The sequence below is a fragment of the Arvicanthis niloticus genome, chromosome X (genome assembly GCF_011762505.2).
Source record: "Arvicanthis niloticus isolate mArvNil1 chromosome X, mArvNil1.pat.X, whole genome shotgun sequence".
NCBI classification, from domain to species: domain Eukaryota; kingdom Metazoa; phylum Chordata; class Mammalia; order Rodentia; family Muridae; genus Arvicanthis; species Arvicanthis niloticus.
Window position 1 is genome coordinate 2,532,742 of NC_047679.1, and position 24,050 is coordinate 2,556,791.

The window sequence follows — 24,050 nt, forward strand, 5'->3', positions numbered from 1 at the left end:
GTTACTATTTAGGAAGAGGAACGGGACCTGAAAGGGGGCCAATGGTGAACTGGGGTATGTGGGAGGGTGATGAATTAGAATAAAATATAATGATATATATGTAAGAAATGTCATAATAAAAACTACCATTTTGCTGGCCAATACCTTGATATTTAACTTATGATACCAGGAATAGAGAGATAGTCATGCTATGTTAGTCTTCTCACCTACTGATTTATGAATTAATAATTATGTAAATATATGGTTATTTTCTACAACAACCAAAACTTCACATCTCATCTATTGTAGTTAGCTTTAGCTATCAATTTGACATAGCCTAGGGAAACCTGAGGAGGTAGTCTCAATTGGGGAATTGCCAAGATCAGGTCAGCATGCGGGTATGTCTGATGGGGATTGTACTGATTATTAATTAGTATAGGAGTACTCAGGCCACTATGAGTGCTGTCATTCCCTGAGCAAGTGCTTGGATATATGGGAAAGGTATCTAAGCATGATCTTTTGAGTAAGGCAACAAGCAGTGTTCCTCCATGGCTTTTGCTTCAAGTTCTTGTTTGAATTTCTATTCTGATTCTTCTTAATGGTAGAGTGTGACCTGGAAATGAAATGAACCCTTTTATCCCCTAACTTGCTTTTGGTCATAGTGTTTGTTGCAGCAACAGAAATTAAACTGGAACAGAAATTGGAACCAGAGAAGAAGGATATTGATGTGATGAACCTGACCATGTGGCTTTTTTGTTGGAAGATTGTGAAATATTTCAGATTTTGAACTGGAAAAGTCTTTGTGTTCTCAGAGCTTAACAAGATGTTCTAGTAAAGATTTGGGAAACAGCAATACTAAGAAAATTATGAGCTGTAGAGGTCTGGACCATTAAGTTTGGGAAGGAACAAAGTCTTAATTAATAAATGACCCAGGAGGCATTTGTGTGGTATTTAGGATGTTTGCTGACTAGTCTGGAGCTGAAAATCCATCTATGATTAATAAGAGAGCAGCACCACTGAAGAGAAAACTTTTGTACTTCATCAAAACAATAGGGTCTTGGTCAGTTGGGGTTGAAGAATTGAACGTGATTGAAGAGAACATCACTGTGGTGATTGAATAATTGAATATGATTAATAAGAGATCAGCACTGTGGTGGTTTTAATGAAAATACCTATGCTAGACTCATATGATGTGACATTATTGGAGGAATAGCCTTGTTGGAGTAGGTGTGGCCTTGTTGGACAAAGCATGTCACAGGGGATGGGCTTTGGGGTTTCAGAAGCTCAATCCAGGCCAAGTGTTATTTTCTCTTCCTGTTGTCTGCCTATCCAGATGTAGAACTCTGTGCTACTTCTCCAGCACCATTTCTGCTTGCACACTGCCATGCTGCTTGCTATGATGATAGTCAACTAAACTTCTAAAAATGTAATAAAGGCTGAATTAAATGCTTTTTTAAAAATAAGAGTTCCCTTGGTCATGGTCTCCAGAGCAATAGAATACTGACTAAAACAGTGAGTTTAGACAGCAATTATTCATCTACAGGATTTAGATTTACAGTGTTGGATTTAGATTTTTATTAATTGTGATTGTTTTTATGCCCTGATTCTTCTGCTTTAGAGTAAGAAATGATATAACTTGTTCTTTTCTTTGTTTGTTTCATTCTCTTTTTCTTCTTTCTTTTTTGAGACCTTGCACTTTTAAACTGCTAAAAACTACTTAAAAACTGAAACTTTAATCTCCTTTTACCATGGAAAATTTTTATTTCTACTTCAATTTTAATAGGTATCTTTGCTGGGTATAATAGTCTGGGTTAACAAATGTAATCTGTCAAAAGTTCTTTCCAGGGCATTCCAGTTTTAATAGTTTCTATCTAGGGATCAGGTGTTATTTGGAAGAGTCTGACTTTATAAATACCTTGACATTTGTCTCTTGAAGCTTTCAATACTCTTTCAGGGTTCCATTTTTAAATGATTTAACTATAAATCATGGAAATTTTCTTTTCTGATTTTGTATATTTGAAGTAATATAGGCCTCTTGTACTTCATTGGGTATCTTTTTCTCCAGATATGGAAAATTTCTTCTATGATTATATTAAAAATATAGTCTATTGCCTTTGGTATGACACTTCTCCACTTTTTTCATGGTCATAAATCTGGGGGTTTTGTTATTCCAAATGAATTTGCAAATTGCTTTATCTATATGAATAATTGAGTTGGAATTTTGATGGGGATTACATTGAATCTGTAGATTGCTTTTGGCAAGATTGCCAATTTTACTACATGAAGCATGCCAATCCATGAGCATGGAAGATCTGTCCGTCTTCTGAGATCTTCTTCGATTTCTTTCTTCAGAGACTTGAAGTTTTTGTCATAAAGATCTTCCATTTGCTTGGTTAGATTCAAACCAAGGTATTTTATATTATTTGTGACTATTGTAAAGGTGTCATTTCTCTAATTTCTTTATCAGCCTGTTTATCCTTTGAGTAGAGGAAGACTACTGATTTGTCTGAGTTGATTTTATATCCAGCCACTTTGCTGAAGTTGTTTATCAGGTTTAGGAGTTCTCAGGTGGAAGTTTTGAGCTCACTTAAGTATACTATCATATCACCTGCAAATACTGATATTTTGACTTCTTCCTTTCCTATTTGTATCTCTTTGACTTTTTTTGTTGTTGTCTAATTGCTCTAGCTGGGACTTCCAGTACTATATTGAATAGGTAGGGAGACAGTGGGCAGCCTTGTCTAGTGCCTGATTTTAGTGGGATTGCTTCAAGTTTCCATTTAGTTTGATGTTGGTTACTGGATTGCTATATATCACTTTTACTATGTTTAGGTATGGGCCTTGAATTCCTGATCTTTCCAAGACTTTTACCAAGAAGGGATGTTGAATTTTGTCAAATGCTTTCTCAGCATCTAGTGAGATGACCATGTGGTTTTTTTTTTTTTTTTTTTGAGTTTATTTATGTAGTGGATTACATTGATGGATTTCCGAATATTGAACCATCCCTGAATTCCTGGGATAAAGTCTACTTGATCATGATGATTGCTTTGATGTGTTGTTGGATTCAGTTTGTGAAAATTTTATTGAGTATTTTTGCATCAATATTCATAAAAGAGATTAGTCTGAAATTTTTTATCTTTGTTGTGTCTTTGTGTGGTTTAGGTATGAGCATAATTGTAGCTTCATAGAATAAAAAGGGTAGTGTCCCTTCTGTTTCTATTTTGTGGAACATTTTGAAGAGAATTGGTATTAGATCTTCCTGGAAGGTCTGATAGAATTCTGCACCAAAACCATCTGGCCCTGAGCTTTCTTTGGTGGAGAGAATTTTAATGACTGTTGCTATTTCTTTAGCTGTTATAGGACTGTTTAGATGGTTTATCTGTTCCTGGTTTAATTTTGACACTTGGTATCTGTCTAGAAAATTGTCCATTTCATCCATATTTTTCAATTTTGTTGAGTAAGGCTTTTGTAGTAAAATCTGATGATTTTTTGAATTTCTTTAGTTTCTGTTTGTATGTCTCCCTTTTCAGTCCTGATTTTATTAATTTGGATACTGTCTCTGTGCCCTCTGGCTAGTCTGGCTAAGGGTTAATCTACCTTGTTGATTTTCTCAAAGAACCAGCTCCTGGTTTTGGTGATACTTTGTATAGTACTTTTTGTTTCTACTTGGTTGATTTCAGCCCTGAGTTTGATTATTTCCTGCCATCTAATCCTCTTGGGTGTATTTGCTTCTTTTTTTCTAGAGCTTTCAAGTGTGCTGTCAAGTTGTTAGTGTATGCTTTCTCCAGTTTCTTTTTGTAGGCACTTAGAGCTATGAGTTTTTCTCTTATCACTGTTTTCATGGAGTCCCACAAGTTTTGGTATGATGTGTCCTCATTTTCATTAAATTCTAAAACGTTTTTCATTTCTTTTTTGATTTCTTCCTTGACCAAGTCATCATTGAGTACAGCATTGTTCAGTTTCCACATTTATGTGGGCTTTCCATTGTTTTTGCTATCATTGAAGACCAGCCTTAGTCCATGGTGGTATGATAGGGTGCAAGGGATTATTTCAATATTTTTGTATCTGTTGAGCCTGTTTTGTGACCAATTATATGGTCTACTTTGGAGAAGGTACCATGAGGTTCTAAGAAAAATGTATATTCTTTTGTTTTAGGATGAAATGTTTTATATCTGTTAAATCCATCTGGCTCATAACTTCTGTTAAGTTCATTTTGTCTCTGTTTAGTTTCTATTTCCATGATCTGTCCATTGCTGAGTGTGGGGTGTTGAAGTCTTCCAGTATTATTGTGTGATGTGCAACATGTGCTTTGAGCTTTAGAAATGTTTCTTTTATAAATGTGAGTGCACTTATATCAGGAGCATAGATATTCAGAATTGAGAGTTCATCTTGGTAGATTTTTCCTTTGATGAATATGAAGTATGCTTCCTTTTCTTTTTTGATTACTTTTGGTTGAAAGTCAAATTGATTCGATATTAGGATGAGTACTCCAACTTGTTTCTTGGGACCATTTGCTTGGAAAATTGTTTTCCAGAATTTTACTCTTAGGTACTGTCTGTCTTTGTCACTGAGGTGTATTTCATGTATGTAGCAATATTTTTGGTCCTGTTTTTACATCCATTCTGTTAGTCTATGTCTTTTTATTGAGGAATTGAGTTCATTGATGTTAAAAGATATTAAGGAAAAATAATTGTTGCTTCCTGTTATTTTCGTTATTAGAGGTGGAATTATGTTTGTGTAGCTATCTTCTTTTGGGTTTGTTGGAAGATTACTTTCTTGCTTTTTCTAGGTTGTAGTTTCCCTCCTTGTGTTGGAGTTTTCCATCAATTATCCTTTTTATGGCTAGATTTGTGGGAAGATAATGTATAAATTTAGTTTTGTCATAGAATATCTTGGTTTCTCCATCTATAGTGACTGAGTTTTACTGGGCATAGTAGTCTGGGCTGGCATTTGTGTTCTCTTAGGGTCTTTATGATATCAGTCCAGAATCTTCTGGCTTTTATAGTCTGTGGTGAGAAATCTGGTGTAATTCATATAGGTCTGCCTTTATATGTTACTTTACCTTTTTCCATTACTGCTTTTAATATTTTTCTTTGTTTTGTACACTTGATGTTTTGATTATTATGTGACAGGAGGAATTTCTTTTCTGATCTAGTCTATTTGGAGTTCTGTAGGCTTCTTGTATGTTCATGGGCATCTCTTTTTTTAGGTTAGGAAAGTTTTCCTTTATAATTTTGTTGAAGATATGTACTGGACCTTCACTCTCATCTATACCTATTATCCTTAGGTTTGGTCTTCTCATTGTGTTTTAGATTTCCTGGATGTTGTGGGTTAAGAGGCTTTTGCATTTTCTTTGACAGTTGTGTCAATGTTTTCCATATTATCTTTTGCACATGAGATTCTCTCTTCTATGTCTATGACTCCTGATCTCTTTCCTATGTTTTCTATCTCCAGGGTAGTCTTTCTTTGAGATTTCTTTATTGTTTCTACTTCCATTTTTAGATCCTGGATGGTTTTCTTTAATTCCTTCACCTGTTTGGTTGTGTTTTCTTGCAATTCTTTAAGGGATTTTTGTGTTTCCTCTTTAAGGGATTCTACCTGTTTACCTGTGTTCTCCTGTATTTCTTTAAGGGAGTTATTTATTTCCTTCTTAAAGTCCTCTGTGATCATCATGAGAAGTGATTTTAAATCTGAATCCTGCTTTTTCAGTGTGTTGGGGTGTCCAGTACTTTCTATAGTGGGAGAACTGGGTTCTGATGATGCCAGGTAGCTTTGGTTTCTGTTGCTTATGTTCTTGTGCTTGCCTTTAGCCATCTTCTTAACTCTAGTGCTACCTGCACTCACTGTCTCTGACTGGAGCCTGTCTTTCCAGTTATCTTGCTTGTGTCAGAACTCCTCAGAGTCCAGATGTCTCTGTGATCCTACGATCTTGAGCTCCTGGGTCGAAGAGCTCCTGGAACTCTGGCTGCCTCTGAGATCCTGAAATTCTGCTGCTCTGAGTGCAGTGTTTCCTCTAGGATGGCTCAGGATATGGTGTCTTCACAGGAGCAGACCAGCTAGGTGTCTGCCCCAGCCAAAAGGACCAAGGGAGGGGCTGAAGGGGAGTGGTATTTTGGAGGAGTGGGGTTTGGGTGGCTGATGGGTCCTGAGTTCTCCAGGCTTCCAGTTGTAGCTCTGGGGCATATGGTTGTGGCAGAAGGTTCTTACCTGCTGCTCTGAGTGCAGTGGCTCCTCTAGGATGGTTCAGGATATGGTGTCTTCACGGGAGCAGACCAGCTAGGTGTCTGCCCCAGTCAAAAGGACCAAGGGAGGGTTTTTTTTAACTTTTTAACCATTGAACTCCACTCCAGCCTCCAAAGCTATTTTGGTTTTTGTTTGTGTTTTGCTTTTGAAAACATATTTAATGTTGGTAATAATACCAATAAAAGTTTAATGCATAAGATTAAAGCACTTGCAAGAAAATAAAATAGAACATTTTTATATAAAGAATTATAAAAAATTAATAACAAGCAAAACACTAACCATAGATATAGCATTATTGCTCAACCTTAAAAATATGTCAATGTATTCAATTCATTAATATATTTCCATGTACCACACACAGGTACTCTAATGGTACTTTGAATTGTATAACATTTTAAAACTATTTCTTAAAAATTAATTTGGATGAAGTCCCCAAGTACACCTTGAAAATTTTGTACCCTGTTTCTATACACTCATTCTTTGACATAAGCTGCAAAGAAATTGCAATTTTATGCTGAATTTTATGTAAAATAAAATAAATTATTTAAAAACCCAAAAAAGTTATTAAATTGAGTATATTTTGAAGGTGGCCTTCCCAACGAGAAATGTGCTGTTAAATGGAGTTACACAAAATGGAGTTATACATTAAGAAATTCACTTGCAATATATTTGAGCATAACATAACATTGCATTTTAGTAATTATTCAAAAGGCAGAGTCTCATATATATCTTTCTGTCCTCAAAATTTCTACATATCTGAGGATGACCTTGATCCCCCTACATTCACTTGTAGCATGCAAAGAATGCAAGAGTGTACCACCATACCCCATTTTTTTATTGCTGGGTATATAAGAGTGGCTCTTGCATGCTGAACAAATATTCTAACAATTGGGCTACAATCCTAAAATTTCAGTACTGTTTTTAGAGAAAAATAATATTGCTCGTGAGTAGATGGATATGTGTATGTGTGTGTCATTATGCACTGTTAAACTTGTTTTTGTCCTGATGTGATAGCATCCTCTGATGATCTACTGAAATGCTAGTTATTTTTATTCTTCTTTCATACAGTACATTCTGACCACAGTTTTCACTCGTTCCACTACTCCCAATTCCACTACTCACCTCCTCGCTCCTCCAGACCCACTCCTCTATTTCTCTTAAGAAAAGATCAGGCAGGACATTGGTGGCGCATGCCTTTAATCTCAGCACTTGGGAGACAGAGGCAGGTGGATTTCTGAGTTCGAGGCCAGCCTGGTCTACAGAGTGAGTTCTAGGACAGCCAAGGCTGCACAGAGAAACCCTGTCTGGAAAAAACAAAAAAAAAAAAAAAAAAAAAAAAAAAAAAAGAAAAGAAAAGATCGGGCCTCCCAGGGATATTAACCAAACACAGTATAACAAGGTGCAATAAGACTAGGCACAACCCCCCCTCCCCCATGAGAGCTGGGCAAGAACCCAGTAGGAGGAAATTTAATCTGAATTTCCTCACTAATTGTGAACTTTGTAGCAAATATACATTTCATTGACTAGCACTGATATATGTTCAAGCCATTGAATATTTCTAATCTGTTTAAAATTCAAATTTAATAGTAAATAATGTCTCATGTATCAGATCCCCATTATCCATTAAAAAATTCCAAATTCCAGATGACATAGCATACAAAGTCCTTTGTGACCTTCAGAACATAGAAAATACTTTATATTCTTCCAGGCTCACTGCACCTATTAACACAAAAGAATCTCCAAGTACTTATGCATCAAATAATTGTGGTTAATTTTGCTTAATTTGATCTAATACATTCTAGCCCTAAAAGACTATAAGAACCTTTATTATTATTTCTACTTATTATTAATAAATATTTATATTCTAAAACATTATGAGTTACAATAAACTTTGGGTATTATAAATTTAGAAAAATTATCTTTGAACTTTAATATGTGTAAAAAATTTTCTTTTACATTATACAACCATTATTGTACTTAACTATTACACAAATCAGAAATCTGTGACACCATATAAAGTAATATTGTCGAAAATATCTTTTAATTTATTCATAACACAAACATTTAAAGTAAATATCAGCCAAAATAAAATTAAGAGTAAGGAAAAAATATAAGGCTAAAATTGCATTTCAATCATGACATCATAATTTTAAATGGATGCACATTCTGGATTTAATTTTATATTATTGTGATAAATTATTGTGACAGAAGCAACTTATAAAAGAAAACATTTAGTTTGGCTTAGAGTTTTAGAGTGTTAAGTTTAGGATGGGAAAGAGAAGGAAGGTTGAAAGCTCACATCTTGATCCGATGCCATAATGCAGAAAGAGAACACTAGGAATGGCATGGGCTTTTGAAACAACCACCATAGCATCAAACAACAGAGATTCAAATATATACAGCAAATTCTAATAGAGTTGATAGTGAAAATGAGTATATTTAAAATTATATGTAAAAAATTTTGACACTGTTATTTGATAAATGACTATGCATAAAACTAGTATGGATATAAAAGAACTGACCAAAATTGTCAATATCCTGGAACTACTGATGTCTATAATGAATTTCATTCAAAACAAGATTTTCAATTTTTCTGAAGTGTTTGGAACATTTGCTAATAAAGAATTTAAAATTACTACTAAAGTAAACTTTAACCACTTTAAACTACTTAAAGTAGTCCAAAGTGTGTTCTTTGACAATAATGGGATTAAACTAGAAATTAATTGCAGAAAGACATCTTGGAAATCTTCCAACTGTTGATACTAATACAACAATTACTTTAAGTAACCCTTGAGTTACAGAGTAAATCTCAATTAAGATAAGCAAATATGTTGACTTGAAGAGAAACTACAGCATAAAAATATGTATATGATATAGACAAATGGTATAAGCAACCAAACTGAAGATAAATTAATTATTTAATAGACTAAATCAACTCCACCTATGTGATGACTATGACAGCTATAATCAGAGAAAAATATATATTGTTAAATTCTTGCATCAATAAAGAAGAAAATTATTGACAGTATAATTTTAATCTCAAGAGCTGGGAGACTAAGGCAAGAGAATTCTGAGTCCTATGTCAATTAAAGCAACATAATAAGACCCTGTATCAAAACAAAACAATCAAAAACATGAAAATGAAGATTAAAAAAGAAGGCAAAGAAAAAGGAAGAAGGAAGAAAAAAGGAAAGACGAAAGAAGAAATGCTTGAAGTTTTAGGCAGTAGAAAAATTTTCAAGCACATTCATTTCATTTCAATGCACAAGTTTAATACTTGGTTTCTACTTTTTGCTAATTAATTATTTTATTTTACATCACATATGTCCCGCTCCCAGAGTTCTTCACCCCATCCTCTTTGTCTCTGAGAGGGTGCCCCCTCAGGCATCCCCTTTCCCTGGGACATCAAGTCTCTAAAGGATTAGTTGCATTCTCTCCTGAGGTCAGACAATGCAGCCCTCTGCTACATATGTGCCAAAGGCCTCGGATCAGCCCATGTATGCTCTTTGGTTGGTGGCTTAGTCTCTGGGGTCCAGCCACTAAGTCACTGTTGGTCTTCCTATGGGATTGCCATCCCCCTCAGCTCCTTCAATCCTTCCCCTAACTCTTCCATAGGAGTCCCCAACCTCAGTCCTATGGTTGGCTGTGAGTACCTACATCTGTCTAAGTCAGCTGCTGGTAGAGCCTCTCAGAGGACAGCCATGATGAACTCCTGTCTGCAAGCACAGCATAGTATCAGTAATAGTATCGGGGTTTGGTGCCTACCAGTGGGATAAGTCCCATGTTGGGCCAGTCACTGGATGGTCTTTCCTTCGGTCTCTGCTCCATTTTTGTCCAGGAACAATTCTGGGTTGAAAATTTTGAATGTGTGTTGGTGACCTCATCCCTCCACTTGGGTCCCTGTCTATCTACTGGAGGTGGTCTCTACAGATTCCATCTCTCTACTATTGGGCATCCAGCTAAGGTTACCCCCATTCAGTCCTGGGAGCCTCTCACATCCCACATCTCTGGGACTTTCTAGAGGTTCCCTTCCTACCCCAACCCTAGAAGCTGCATATTTCTTCTATTCATTCTCCTGGCCCTCTGGGTTCTCTCCTGTTCCCCCTCATACCTGATCCTATACCCCTTCACCCTCCTACCCAGGCCTCTTCTTGCCTCTGCCTCCTGTGATTATTTTGTTTCCCCTTCTAAGTGGGATTGAAACATCCTCACTTAGGTATTCCTTCTTGTTTCACTTTTTATGGGTTGTAGTCTTCATCACGAGTATTCTGTACTTTCTACTTTTTAAATTAACATACTGACCAGTAAAATCCATGAAATCCCTCTAGTATAAGCTTCAGGACACTGGACCAAAATTAATATGACTGGAAGATGGTGGTGTTTAATGTTGTCAACTTGACAGAGTCTAGAATCACCTAGAAGACATGCCTATGAGAAAATACCTGATTGGATTAATTTCCATAGAGGGATCCATTCCAACTTCCAGAAAGAGTAAAAAGGAGAAAGGGAACTGAGCACTAACATTCATTGGTTCCCTGCAGATACAATGTGACCAGCTGCCTCAAGTTCCCATGGACATGATGGATGTAACTTCCCACAATGATGTGCCTTAGAATTGACAGGCAAAGAAAACCCTTCCTCCCTTAAATTGCTTTTGGCAAGTACTTTGTCACAGAAACAAAAAAAAAGTAATTAATGTACGTGCTCTTCTAGGAAATTCTGCACACTGGGTATAACACAGAACACTCCTGTAAATAGATGGACTAAATGAATCCCTCCCGTGTCCGTCTAGGTAATAGTTGATAATACTTCATGTTTTCTTTTATTTTTAAAAAGATAACCCCTAGAATTTTCTTCCCATGCCAGATTATAATTTTATGTGCCTCAACTCAGAAAATAGTAGTCTAAAAAATAAAGTGGCTACATGATCTACTAAGATAACAATTCTACTTTGGAGATGCTCTCATATACTGTACTTACAGTCACCAAAATACACAAGGGCTAAAATGAAGCAATACAAATGGTAGCTGTTTTGAAGCTAAAATAGATCTTCAGGAACTACAATGAGTTTTGTAACATTGACAAGTAGGTATTCCTTATTTGTGGTACTGTGAATATGTTCTAAATACCACATTCCACTGGCAGTGTGATAGTTATTAAAACTATCTGGCTTCATTCCACTGCCATCTATTTTGCTGCACTGTTTTACAAGAACCATGACTTCTCAACAGCATGAGTCTCTAATATGTTAACTCCATGGAAACTGTTTTTCACATTTTGCTCAAACTTAAAGAGTACACTTACCTTAGATTCAAAAGAAGCAACCCTGAAAGAGCTGAGATTACCCAATTCATAGGTTTGTACATGCTGCCTTAGTCTCTCAAGAAGCCTTCATTTTAAATATTTTTCTATTTAAAGTTAAAAGTTCCATCTTGTTACTTAGACAATGGCAGGGAAGATGGTTGTTTGTGCTTTTTTTGTTTGTTAGTTAGTTTAGGATTGTTTCCTGTTGCTAAGAGACTTACGTATATCTATTATTACTACCAATTTTTCAACAAAGAATCTTAATTAGATGCTCAAAGATAATGTATGTTCTTGTGCTTTAACTATAATAGAATCTCAAGCCTAAAATTTAGTCAGAGTCTAACACTACTAAAACAGATTTGAGTCAATATTCAAAATGGCAGTAGTCTATTACAGATTGAATTTTATTTGAAAATTAAGTACATTGTCCCTAAGAGAGAATGAATAATATTGTACAATATTTTAAAATGCAAATATTTGTTGCCACAAAGTTTCTGTGGGGTAGGAATCCAAGCAACAATGGGATAGATGGGGTAGTGAGAGTAAAGATAAGCTGGCAAAAAGCAGTTAGCAGTTTTCATGTCTTTTTGTGTGACCTGACATTGGAAAGTGTTGCTCAGATTTAAGGAGGATCTTCTAGCTACAATACTGTAATTCAGAACATCCTATGAAGGAGTGCCCAGCATCTGGGGTTTTACTTTAGTCCATGTGTACTCAAGTTGATAACCTAACCTATATCAGCTATCACAATGATGGCTGTGAAGAAGTGTGAAGAGCCGACAGAAGGCGGCTATCATCCTTGCAGCCATCTTGAGCCATATACCCTGACAAGACACTTGATTACAATAGCCTATAACAGCTGACCACACTCTGATAACATCTTGTTTTAGATACCCAGGATTTTCCCTTGGGTGTGTGAGACTTAAAGGTGTGTGACTTAAGGGTATGACTTAGAGATCAGATTTCGATACAAGGCCTAAGAGCATGACTTAAAGGCGTGACTTAAAGGTGTGGCTTAGAAGTGAGATATATAAAAGGTGAGAGGCAGACAGAAGAAATCAGTAGGAATTAGGCATCGAGGAAGAAGACACTTGGACTAGAGAACTCAGAAGAAATAATTATTAAGTATTAGGCACTTAGAGGCACTAGAGACTGGGAACTAGGGACTAGGAACTAGGGACTAGGAACTCAAGACTTGGAACTTTGACTAGGAAGAGAGACTGAAGAATAAATGGGATTGAATCACACTCTGTCTGGTCTCTATTCCTCACGTCAAATCCGTCATCACTCACTCTCTTGCTGAACCCCGACCCATGGACCAGAGCAGCTTGGGGCAGTGCGGGTTCTAACAATTTAGCCCCCAAGGCTTTTGGCAGCTCAGGCCCCAACAAAGAAGAAAGTCATTATCTTTAATAGTGTAGTCACTACTAACTAGGTTGCCTACACTCCATGCAGGAGAACCTAACCAAATTCACTGGGTCATATGCTCACTGAAGGATTAAAAGTAGGAGGGTACTTGACAGGAAGAAGGATTTCAGTGAGAAAAGGAGAGGAGATGAAGCAGGACAATACAGGGTGAGAAGGACTGAAATTCATTGTAAACATCCATGAAACTGTCGAAGAATAATAAAAAACAAATATGTAAATAAATAAATAAAGGAGCTTATAGTTTCCAGCACTCAAGAGTTGAGCAGCCGTTGTATGTACCTTCCAGCAGAGTCATCTAATCAGATATACTAATCAACACCATTTATCTTACCTAAAATTAGAGTTACCTGTGCACTGGGTGGTAGTGGTGCATTCCTTTAATCTCAGCATTGAGAATGCAGAGGTAGGCATGGGAGTTTGAGGCCAGATTGATCTACAGAGTAAGTTTCAGGAGCCTGACCACTGAGCAGATCTTGAGCCCCAGCTCTAACCCCAGTAGTAACACCCACCCCACACAGTTCTGATACAACCAAGATAATAGGAAAGACAGGCTCTAGTCAGAGACAGAGGAGGTAGCACTAAGGAGATCCAGATGGTGAAAGGCAAGCACAAGAACATAAGCATCAGCAACCCAGGGTACTTGGCATCATAAAAACCTAGTTCTCCCACACAAGAAAGTCCTGAATTCCCCATATCACTAGGAAAGCAAGATTCAGATTTAAAATCACTTCTAATGATGATGACAGAGGACTTTAAGAAGGACATAGATAACATTCTCAAAGAATTTGAGGAGAACACAGGTAAACAGGTAGAAGCCTTTAAGGTAGAAACACAAAAACCACTTAAAGAATTAAAAGAGAACACAATAAAACAGGTGAAGGAATTGAACAAAACCATCTAGGACATAAAAATAGAAGTAGAAACAATAAAGAAATCACAAAGGGAGACTACTCTGGAGATAGAAAATCTAGGAAAGTAATCAGGAGTCATAGATGCAAGCATTACCAACAGAATACAAGAGATAGAAGAGAGAATCTCAGGTGCAGAAGATACCATAGAAAATATTGACATAATTGTCAAAAACCCACAAAATGCACAAAGTTCTTAAAACAAAACATCCAGGAAATCAAGGACACAATGAGAAGACCAAACCTAAGGATAATAGGTATAGATGAGACTGAAGATTCCCAACTTAAAGGGCCAAAAATATCTTCAACAAACTTATAGAAGAAAACTTCCCTAACCTAAAGAACAAGATGCCCATAAACATACAAGAAGCCTATGGAATGCCAAATAGACTAGACCAGAAAAGAAATACCTTCTGCCAAATAATAATCAAAACACCAAGTGCACAAAAAAAAGAATGTTAAATGCAGTAAGGAAAAAAGTCCAAGTAACATATAAAGGCAGACTTATCAGAATTACACCAGACTTCTCACCAAATGCTATAAAAGCTAGAAGATGCTGGACAGATGTCATACAGACCCTAAGAGAACACAAATGCCAGCCCAGGCTACTATACCCAGCAAAACTTTCAATTACCATAGATGGAGAAACCAAGATGTTCCACGACAAAACCAAATTTACACAATATCTTTCCACAAACCCAGCATTACAAAGGATAATAGCGGGAAAGCTTCAATACAAGGAGGGAAATTATACCCTAGAAAGAGCAAGAAAGTAATCCTCTTCCAACAAAATCCAAAAGAAGATAGCCACACAAAGATAATTCCACCTCTAATAACAGAAATAACAGGAAGCAACAATCACTGTTCCTTAATATCTCTTAACATCAATGGACTCGATTTCCCAATTAAAAGACATAGGCTAATTGACTGTATGCATAAACAGGACCCAGCATTTTGCCACATACAGGAAACCCACCTCAGTGACAAAGACAGACTCTACCTTAGAGTAAAAGGCTGGAAAACAATTTTTCAAGCAAATGGTCTTAAGAAACAAGCTGGAGTAGCCATTCTAAAATGTCCAGCCTGAGAACAGAAAGGGAGGGACTCATGGCTCTACCTGTTGAGGGTAGCCTTGGTGCCTGAGAGTCTGGATTCCCTAGAGTTGGGGAATTTCCAGAGCAAGGAGGCAGGAATGGGAGGATGGTGGGAGCACACCCTCATAGTAATTGGATGAGGGGGGATAGGGTAAGGAGTTAGGCATCAGTGGAAGTGGACAGCCTTGCTGCCTGAAAGTTTGGATTCCCTGATGTTGAGAAATTTGAGAGCAGGGAGGCTGAAATGGGAGGATGGTGGGAGCACATCCTCATAGGAACTCCCAGAATTATATGGATTAGACATGAGAGAGGCAGGCCGCCAGAAGACTAGATTCTAGAATTCAAACAAAAAATTATCTTTATACTAAAATTTGTTTTGAGAACTGTACATTGCAGAATACACAGCCTTGGTGTATCTACTCATCAGGCAAGCTGAGCAGACCTGCTCGAACCTCTGATGTCCTGGAATTCCACCTGGATGCAGTGAAGACACAGGTGTCAGAGGTTTATCAATTTACTCTTCCCCCTTCCCCTCTTCTGATATCTCAATGTGCATAATCAGCTTGAAGAAGTTAATGAAGAGTCAGCACCCCTATTCCCTGGGCTTGGGGACTAAGGTGGTTAATATTGGGCTGTCTTTCTAGGGAAAAGTAGTGGCTTTTGTGGGAATAGGGAGGAGTAGCTAGGATTTATTGCATAGCCATAACCTATTGGTAGAAATATGTACAATTGTTTTTAAGATGAAGTTATAATTTCTTAAATGGTACAAAATTTACTTTGATTTCAAATTTAAGGTTTTCATTGGTATGAGCTTCTTATTGATATAAAAGTGAGATTAATATTGTTACTCTCATAGGCATTGTGCCTATATAACACATTTAGGAATATAAGGCTTAGACCCAGTCCTTTAACTTTTTTAACTGATTTGAGATGGTTAGCCTGTGAGTTAAGGGCCTGTAGCAAATTCATGGCTCTGAGTTTATTGTTAGGGTGTTTTCTATATTTTCTTTAGAAATAGCTGAGAGGAGTTAGCAGACAACAGTCCAGATTGCCTTACATGGATAGTTGGTTTTCAAAACGTCAGAAATCCACAGAATTGATGTTACAAACATTTCTGTATTAATGTTCATTTTGATTAGAGACTTGTCTGTTCCTGACAGCTTCCTGTCTTAGATTCTGAGAAGAAATTGAGTATCTTTGGAGTTATTCCAGTGGTGGTGAGACAGCCACTAGGCAAGAATTTCCTCTTTTCATCTACAGACAAATTACTGTCCAGAAAAGGACACACTTGTGGAATAGCTGAACAAAACAAAGTAATCAGCCCTTAATAATTCTGCATTACTAGTATGTCTGTCAGATGGTTCTGGGCCAGAAGGCTGAAGATCAGATGCTTCAACATTTTGTAGTAGAGGGACTGTCCATGTCTTCAGCTGTCTCTCTAAATTGGCTAAGTTTTAGAAGCTAAGCTTCTGTGCTTCCAATAATTTCAGTGAATTCAGTCATTCTGGATTTCTGATGGGGTTGAAGACTTATACTCTCATAGCCAATCCTGGCCATTTACTTTGAGAGAAAAGATTTGAGAGGATGGTTTTCAGCTGACATTCATTCTAAAGAAAAAAAAAGCCAGGTTCAGAACTGTTTTAGTTAGGAGAAATGACAGAGGTTCTGGTTAGTCAACAAAATAATGGACTGGGTATTAGGGCTATCTTGTACTTTACTTACACAAATTGGTATAGTTATTCTCTAACTGTATTTTGAGAAAAAAGTTTTATTTTAACAGAAAGGGTGACATGTAGGAGGAGCTAAGTTGGGAAAAGTAAAAAGAGGAAGAGGAGGAGTAAGGAGAGGATGAGGAGAAGGAGAGGAGGAGCTAGGTGATGAGGGGGGGATATGGTGTTGGATGTTCACGTGTCTCTGCCAGTCAAAGATAGTTGATATATCTAGGTTGAGTATTGGATTATACTTCTGATTGTATGGGCATCTTGTTATTTAGTATTACCAAACTTATAAAGCCTTTGATTAACATTTAAAAAATTGTATAAAAGCAAAAAGGAGAAGGCAGGATGAGATAGGGGTTTTCTAGGAAGGGGAAATGGGGAAAAGGGATGGCATCTAAAATGTAAATAAAATAACCAATAAAAAATAAATATATAAATAAATAAGAAAAAAGAAAAACTAATATTAATATTCTCTAAAACACTTTGTAAAATAGAAGATGAAAAAAATGCTACTAAACTAATTTTATAAAGCCATTATTACCTTAATACCCAAACTGGATCAGGACATTATATGATAAGATTGTCATAGACATTTACAACATTTACATATGAAGAATGCAGAAAATATTTTACTGTGGGGTGTCTAACCCCAATTGATACATCTACAAAGACACTCCCACACCTAAGTCTCAGGAAATATGATGGAAGAGGGAAAAGAAAGATGGTAAGCGCCAAAGGATCAAAATACCTGTTGTGAAAGTGTCTTCTAAATATGACAAGGAAGCTGTACTCATCTGAACAATATGGTTGCCTAAACAATACCTGCATGGCAACAGCAGTCAACATGCCAATGTGAATATGGAAAATTTTGTGAGGCACCCAACCCTAGATCGAGAGCTACATGCAGTCAGAGGCTACTAAAAAAAATGGGGCAGCAGTTTTCTCTGGGAATGTGCCTTTTGATAGGTTATACAAGCCCAAGTGGTCATCCCTAAATACATGTACATCTGATCAACAATACATGCTTTCCTCCCTGCACCTCTCTCTCTCTCTCTCTCTCTCTCTCTCTCTCTCTCTCTCTCTCTGTGTGTGTGTGTGTGTGTGTGTGTGTGTGTGTATAACAATTATAGAAAAAGAGTTTATGAACTTGAGAGGAGTATGGGGACACTAGAGGAGTGAATGGGAGAACAGGGTGTAAATGTAAGTACAGTGCTCACGTATGCAATTCTTTATGAATGCAGAAATTCTCAGTAAAATATTATAAACTGAGCTCAATTGCTCACCAAAACTGCAGACCAATTTCTCTAATGAATGTAGATGAAAAATTGTTTAATTCTTTAAAATCTCTTAAATACATTTAGGTAAACAGCAGGCTACAAAAATCAACATATGAAAATAAGGTGCTTTTCTATATATCAATAAAAGTTCTGAGAAAGAAATCAAAAAAATAATCCACTTACAATAATCTCCAAAAGTAAAATACCAAGGAATAAACCTAGCCCTGGGAGTGAAAGATTGCTCCAATGAATTTGTTAAAGAATACAGAAGTGGAAAAGGTCCCATGTTCACATACCAACATTATCATGAAAATGGCTATATATTACCAAAAGCATCTACAGATTCAATTAATTGAAATACAAAATCAGTTCAAACTGGATCAAAGAGCTTAACGTAAGGCCTGAAGTTCTGAAACTTTACAGGATAAGTGGGAGAAATACTTCAATGTGTAGATATAAAAAAGGGTTTCTGGACTGGTTCCTTCCAGTCTGGGCCAGAGCACTGAGCAGATCTTGGGTGGCAGCTCTGTCCCCAACCTCCAAGAACCCAGAGGAAGCAGGGATCCCAAGCGCTCTAACTTGGACAGTGTCTTAGAAACTAGTTCTCAGATCTGAGGCCTGGATCAGACCTCTGCCAGGTCTGCTGTTGTGTGGACTCCGGATTCCACCTGAGACATACTGGAAGGTCCACTCAATCCAGGGCCACAGAGGAACAAATGAACTCAGAGCTTCAGACAACATATCCTGAGATATTCTAGAGGAGACACTGCACCCAGAACAGCAGACACCTAGCTGGACTACTACCTTGGAGGCACCATATCCTGAGGCATCTAAGAGGTACAACTGTAATCAGTACAGCTGGAAAAGATCACAGAGACATCTGGACCCCTAGAAGATCAGACACAAGCTAGATAACTAGAAAGACAAGCTTCAGTCAGAGACGGCAAGTACAGGCAGCACTAGAGTTAACCAGATGGCAAAAGGCAAGAGCAAGAACGTAAGCAACAGAAACCAAAGTTACATGGCATCATCAGAACCCAGCTCCCCCATCAGAGCAAGCCCTGAACACCCCATCACACCAGAAAAGCAGGAATCAGAATTAAAATCACTTCTCATGATGATGATAGAGGGCTTTAAGAAAGACATAAATAACACTCTCAAAGAACTTAAGGAGAGCACTGGTAGACAGATAGAAACCCTTAAAGAGGAAACACAAAAATCCCTTAAGGAATTGCAAGAAAATGCAACCAAATGGGAAAAGGAATTAAACAGAACCATGCAGGATCTAAAAATGGAAGTAGAAACAATAAAGAAATCACAAAGGGACAATACCCTGGAGATAGAAAACCTAAAAAAAAGATCAGGAGTCATAGACACAAGTATCACCAACAGAATATAAGAGATGGAAGAGAGAATCTCATGTGCAGAAGATACCATGGAAAACATTGACACAACTGTCAAAGAAAATGCAAAATACAAAAAGCTACTAACCCAAAATATACAAGAAATCCAAGACACAATGAGAAGGCCAAACCTAAGGATAATAGGTATAGATGAGGGAGAAGACTCCCAACTTAAAGGACCAGTAAATATCCTCAACAAAATTATAGAGGAAAACTTCCCTAACCTAAAGAAAGAGATGCCCATAAATATACAAGAAGCCTACAGAACTCCAAATAGTTTAGACCAGAAAAGAAATACTTCCCGCCATATAATAGTCAAAACATCAAATGTACAAAACAAAGAAAAAATACTAAAAGCAGTAAGGGAAAAAGGCAAAGTAACATATAAAGGCAGACCTATAAGAATTACACCAGACTTCTCACCAGAGACCATAAAAGCCAGAAGATCCTGGACCGATATCATAAAGACCCTAAGAGAACACAAATGCCAACCCAGACTACTATACCCAGCAAAACTGTCAATCATTATTGATGGAGAAACCAAAATATTCCATGACAAATCCAAATTTACACAGTATCTCAACACAAATCCAGCACTTCAAAGAATAATTGGTGGAAAACTCCAACACAAGGAGGGAAACTACAACCTAGAAAAAGCAAGAAAATAATCTTCCAAAAACCCCAAAAGAAGATAGTTACACAAACATATCTCCACGGACGTTAGCCCAAAAGCTTGGATTAGCGAAGACTCAACCCACAGACCACATGAAGCTCATGAAGAAGGAAGACCAAGAGGGGATGCCTCAGTTCTACTTAGAACAAGAAACAAAAATGCTCAAGGGAGCAAATAGGGAAACAAAACATGGAACAGAAACTGAAGGAGGGGCCATCAGGAGACCATTCCACCTGGGTATTCATCCCATGTACAGCCACCTAAGCTAAACACTTTTGTGGATGGCTGAAAGTGCATAATGTGAGGAACATGATATAGCTGTCTCCTTAGAGGTCTGCCAAAGACTAACACACTCAGAGGACAATGTTCACAATTAACCACTGATATGATCAGGGGTTTCCCAATGGAGAACTTAGTGAGAGGACTGAAGGAGCAGAAAGGGTTATTGACCCCAGGTGGAAAGCAACAATACCAAACAACCAGAGCCCCCCAGGGTCTAAACCACCAGCCCGGAAACACATAGGGAGGGACCCAAGACTCCAGAGGTATATGTAGGGGAGGATGGCCTTGTCGGACATAGGTGGGAGAGGAGTTTCTTGGTCCCATAAAAAAATGAACACACAGTGTGGGGGGGAATGTGAGGGCGGGGAGGGGATAGTGAGGGGGGTAGGTGTGGTCACTGCCTCATAGAAGCATGAGGAGGAGGATGGGATAGGAGGTTTCTGGGTGGTGGGAGGAAGTAGGCTAAGGGGATAAAATCTGAAACGTAAATACTACAACCAATTTTAACAAGTGAAAAAAAAAAGTCTTCAGAACCAACATCTTTTAAAAAAAAATGTCAGCCACCCGGGGGTGGGAAATTTTTTTTTTCTTGATACTTAAACTTGTTCTGAGAATTGTATATTGCAGAATACACAGCCTGGTGTATCTACTCATCAAGCATACTGAGCAGACCTGCCCAAACCTCTGATGTCCTGGAATTCCATCTGGATTCAGTGAAGACACAGCATCAGAGGCTTATCAACTTACTCTTACCCCACCCCTCTTCTAAAATCTCAACGCCCTTAATCAGCTTGAAGAAGTTAAAGAAGAGTCAGCGCCCCTATTCCCTGAGCTTGGGGACTAATGTGGTTAATAATGGTCTGTCTTTCTAGGGACAAGTAGTGGTTTTGTTGGAACAGGGGGGATTAGCTAGGACTTATTGCATAGACATAACCTATTGGTAGAAATCTGTATAATTATTATCAAGATGAAGTTATAATTTTTTAAATGGTACAAAATTTACTTTGATCTCAAATTTAAGGTTTTCATTGGTACGAGCCTCTTATTAATATAAAAATGAGATGAATATTGATATGCTCATGGGCATTGTGCCTGTATAACACATTTAGGAATACAAGGCTTAGACCCAGTCCTTCTTTAACTTTTTTAAATGATTTGGGACGGTTAACCTATGTGTTAAGGGACTATAGCAAATTCATGGTTTTGAGTTTATTGTTAGGGTGTTTTCCATATTTTATTTAGAAATAGCTGAGAGGAGTGAACAGACAACAGTCCAGGTTACCTTACATGGGTAGTTGGTTTTCAAAACATCAGAAGTCCATAGAACTGACGCTACAAATATTTATATATTAATGTTCATTTTGATTAGAGACCTGTCTGCTCCTGACAGCTTCCTGTTGTGGATTCTAAGAAGAAATTGAGCATCCTTGGAGTTACTCCAGTTGTGTGGTGACAGCCACTAGGCAAGAATTGCCGTTCTCCATCTACAGACAAATTACTGTCCAGAAAAAGGACACACATGCAGAATAGTCGACTGATTAAATCTGCCTAAACAGAGTAATCAGCCCTTAATAATCCTGCATCACTAAGGTCTGTCAGATGATTCTGGGCCAGAAGGCTGAAGATTTGATGCTCCAACGTTCGGTAGTATAGGGGCTTTTCAGGTGTTCAGTGGTCTCTATAAATTGGCTAAGTTTTAGAAGCTATGCTTTGTGCTTCCCACAATTATAGTTAACTCAGTCATTCTGGATTTCTGACGGGGTTGAAAACTTATAGCTATTTACCTTAAGAGAAAAGATGTGAGTGGATGGTTGTCAGCTGACATTCATCCTAAAGCCAGGTTCAGAACTAAATGTTTTAGTTAGGAGAGATGACAGAGGTGCTGGTTAGTCAACAAAAGGATGGACGGGGTTTTAGGACTATCTTATACCTCACTGGTACAAATTGGCATAATTATGCTCTAATTGTATTTTGAGAGAAAGGTTTCATTTTAACAGGAAGGATGATGTGTAGGAGGAGCTAAGGTAGGAGGAGTACTGAGAGCAAGAAAAGGAGTAAGAAGAGGAGAAGAAGAAGGAGAGGAGAAGCTAGGTGATGAAAGAGAGAAAGAGGGGGGAGACAGGGAGGCAGATATTCATGTATCTCCACCAGTCAAAGATAGTTGTTATATCTAGGTTGGTCAGTGGGTTACACCTCTGATTGAACAATTCCAAACTTATAAAGCTTATGATTAACATCATTTTAAAAAAATGTATAAATGCAAAAAGGAAAAGGGGGCATGGGATAGGGGTTTTCTAAGGGGGGGGAATGGGGAAAGGGGATGACATCTGAAGTGTAAATAAAATATCTAATAAAAAACAAACAAAAAAAGAAAAAAAAGGGTTTCTGAAAATGATTCTGAAAGCAATATCAAGAAATGGCAATGGGATTATATAATATTTAAAAGATTGTGAAAAAGAAAGAAAATAATTAATTGAGAAATTACCACAAAGTGGCAGAAAAATATTTACTCACTATATATAAGACAGAAGATTAATATCTAGAATATAGAGAGAACATTAAAAATCTAAATGTCAAATAAATAAACAATCCATCATATTAGATGTCTTAGTTAGGGGTTTACTGCTGTGAACAGACATCTTGACCAAGGCAACTTCTATAAAGGACAACATTTAATTAGAGCTAGCTTAGAGGTTCAGTCCATTATCATCAAGGCAGGAAGCATGGCAACCTCCAGGCAAGAGTGGTGCTGGAGGAGCTGAGAGTTCTATATCTTCATCTGAATGTCAATAGAAGAAGCCTGGCTTCTAGGCAGCTAAGATGAGGGTCTTAAAGCCACAGTGACACACCTACTCCAACTGTGGTGGTGGGCTTGGAAACCTCCCTTCTAGCCATGTGAGAGCCAATTTTCTCCTGTTTGCCTTCATATGAAGATGTAGACCCCTCAGCTCCTCCAATACCATACCTGCCTACATGTTGCCATGTTTCTTACCATGATGATGGTGGACTGAATCTTTGAACCTGTAAGCCAGCCCTAATTAAATGCTGTCTTTTATAACAGTTGCATTGGTCATGTTGTCTCTTCACAGCAATGGAAACCCTAATATAGTCCAAAAAGCATAAGGTTTGACTTTCCCTAAGCAGAAAGGAATTCTTTCAGCACCTAACTTTAAGATTCAAGCTGCTACAACATTTCCAAAAGTCTTTATCTTGTCAGTCTACCCAGCAGATTGAATTTATAAAGTTTTCATAATTGTGAGTCAACTTCTTAAAATAGATGTTATAGCACACACACACACACACAGAGAGAGAGAGAGAGAGAGAGAGAGAGAGAGAGAGAGAGAGAGAGAGAGAGAGAGAGATCCTGTAGGTTTTTCTTTCCCTGGAAAATCGTAATATATTCTATATTCTATTTGGTAGGTGTGAAATCCAAGATTCATGGACTCAGATTAATATTTGCAGTATTGGCTCTTAAAAACCTGCCATCTCTGATATGAAAAAACTCTTCAATATAACATTCCTCTGTCCCAGGACTCCATAACTATGGGCTGACACTAAATAAAGATGACAAACCTAAAAGGTTACTCTCAGACTGTCTGTCACTTCAGTAATTTTTTTTAGGAAATCCCCAGAGACCCTTAGAGACAGTTGCAAAGAAATTAAAATTTTAACCATAAATTGTACATTGTGACTGACAGATGGGAAAGATAGCTCACTAACCTATTTTGGGAAAGAAGAATC